Genomic DNA, 2,817 nt, shown 5'->3' with positions numbered 1-2,817 from the left:
ATTGTGTTTGTGACCAACTTTTCATGCATAACAAACAAACTAAAAAATTGCATCAACAGTAATTGGAAACTGTTGAATGAGCCAGGAGAAATGCCCATGCCCAAACTTATTTTTGCCTTCAGAAGGAATAGAACAGTAAGAAATAGTTTGGTCCAAACCTATCCAAGAAAAACAACAGGAACTTGATCAGAACTATAGATGGATCAAAACCAACGGGCAACTTTGCCTGCGGTAATTGCTCAAACTGTGCTTTAATGTCAGCAGGCCCTAACATAATCTATGACAATATAACACACAGTCATAAAGCTCTCTTTAACTGCAGAACTCAAAATGTCATATATATGATCGAATGCCCATGTGATAAGGCTTATATAGGTGAGACACAAAGAGAGGTAAGAGTCAGAATTAACGAACACAAGTCAGCGATCCGTACTAGAAGGACAACGGCACCATTGGTAACACACTGGTTGGAAAAAAGCCACAAAATTGAAGATCTGAGATGGTGTGTTTTAGAAGCTATCAACATTAATAAAAGAGGAGGAGATGTAACCAGGAAACGCAAATTGAGGGAACAATACTATATGTCCAAATTCCATACTTACAAAACAGGACTGAATAATAGAGAAGAGTGGGAAAGAATCCTTTAATAATAAACACTGAATAAAAAAAGAGTTTATGAGTCAATTATCAAATACTGAAAATAGGTGTAGGAAATGTTTTGAGAACTAACACATAATATGGATGAGTGCCTATCAACTCTGTTAAGGTCAAAATAGAGAATATTCCCATTCCCATTGAATCAATCAGGTGGGGTGGTGAAACAGAATAGTAGAATGAAATTACATTTACCCGATAACGAACCATCTCTACTTTAAATTGATGGTACGAAAGGCAGAAGTAAACAGACTTAAAAGAAGACTAAGGTTCCACACTTAAGATTAACCCCTTGTTCTTATTTTAATTAATTAAATCGGACATTTGTGAAAAAGATATATAAAATAGAATTTTGAGTGGGAATTGCAATAAGATGACACATATGTGTAGGAATAATCGGGGGTTAATAGTATTTTCAGAATATAACTCTATCATCATGTGGTGATTTTAATATCAATATAAATACGAACATTCCCCACTAAGGAAGCGGGACAACATAAGGAATGACCTTCGTCCCGCGTTCCCAATCCAAAATGGCGGCCATAATTAGACGGTGAGTGTTTACACATTCGACTATATACACCAAAAACAGGTGGATACAGAACAATCTGATCTGAATAGGTCCATATGGGAAATACAAACATTAGGAATGGAGCTAAGAAATAGCAACTGTAAAGGAGTGATGAGAACACAATAAATGTTTTCATCACTTACGCCCGTTTTAAGATGGCAGCCGCCTTTCCAGGCGGAAATACATACAGTTCAGGTAAAGAATCAACAAATCTAAACCTGGCTTACTAATATAGAGGCGCTTAACAAAATAAACAGAAATTCTACAAATACACATAAGGAGTAATGAGAGCAGGTTTCTAATAAAAAAATGTTAAGAATATTTTTACATTTTTTTTATATTTTCGGCATAATCGAACACAGACAATAAGAGCGGGTCTTGAATAAACACATTTCTATAGGATCACTAATAAACAGACAAAAAATAGTATAAGTCCATAACAAACGACTTCAGGGTGTGAAATGCATGAATAAAAACACACTACAAGATGGCGACGGATTTGTCTTATCCATCCCTAAGCACACTCTAATCGTTAACAATACCAAACAGGTGTGGAAAATCTACCAATTAGGGATAGTATAAATACCAAGCACAGATTAAGAGCCAGTCATTCAAAACTAACCTTGGGAGGAGGAGGACGCCACGCAGATCAGCTACCAGCTAGAAGTAAGTAAGAGAAGGGCGCCTGCACCCAAAAACTTTAGAATCAACTATAGATAGAAACTAGCTATAATATAGAAAAAGTGGTTAATTCTACACTTTATTATTTTCTCTAGAACTTACGGCTAATTTTAAAAAAAGCCTAAAGAAAGTGACCCTTGATTCCATGATGAATACATGCAAGAGTTAACCGCAAAAAATGATTCCTATCTACACAGAGGTAAGGAATACATGACTTAATATCAGCTCTTAATAATGAGGCTAGAAAAAATAAAACATAATAAATCAAAAAACCAACTAGCAATATCATTTGCCCTGTAGTGAAAGTGGAGGACGGAACAGCATAAGGTAGCTTCCAGAGGCGTCCCCCCAACCACTACAAAAATCAAGGAAATAGGATCGGTAAGCTTGGAAAATATATATTTTCTAATAATTTTTAAATTGTTTGAAACAACTCTTTGCAAAAACTAGAGATGCGAGTGAGATACTATCATATGCAACAGAAAAGTAAATGCTCACCTTAGAGAAACTATAATTTAACTGTGATGTTCCTCAACCTGGCTAATTTGAAGTAGCAAACTCGATTAGAGATGGAGAAAAGTTAGATAAATAATAATAAAAATAATCATTTTTGGACAAAATTCGAATGTTTGTCACTTATTACCAAAGAAGACCACCTTTATAATATAAATGTATCCTTGCAATAGGATTGAAGTTGGTCCATTTTCTTCAAAACCCGAGGAAAGTTTTTTAACTCATCATAGATATAAGGTATAGTTACATATGAATACTCTTTGAAAATATATCACTCCCTGAAAAAATAGAGCAAATCCAAAAACTAAATATTCCTATCTTTCAGTAGAACAGAATGAAAGCAACATGAGCAGAGGGATACGTGCTCATAAAAACCTATAACAAGGAAACCAGGAAAG

At 34.8% G+C, this 2,817-nt stretch overlaps 1 long non-coding RNA gene across 1 annotated transcript; it reads left to right on the top strand.

Annotated features, from left to right (window-relative positions):
• Positions 1 to 2,015: 2,015 nt before the first annotated feature.
• LOC147729339 (uncharacterized) lies at positions 2,016 to 2,609 on the top strand. The gene is made up of 3 exons (XR_015309190.1): positions 2,016 to 2,105; positions 2,207 to 2,287; positions 2,593 to 2,609. It is a non-coding gene; the product is annotated as an uncharacterized LOC147729339 (long non-coding RNA).
• Positions 2,610 to 2,817: the final 208 nt, after the last annotated feature.

This window comes from Lissotriton vulgaris, chromosome 2_2 (genome assembly GCF_964263255.1).
Source record: "Lissotriton vulgaris chromosome 2_2, aLisVul1.2, whole genome shotgun sequence".
Taxonomy (NCBI): Eukaryota; Metazoa; Chordata; class Amphibia; order Caudata; family Salamandridae; genus Lissotriton; species Lissotriton vulgaris.
Note: the sequence above shows the minus strand (reverse complement) of the source record. Positions and strands in the feature narration are given on the sequence as shown.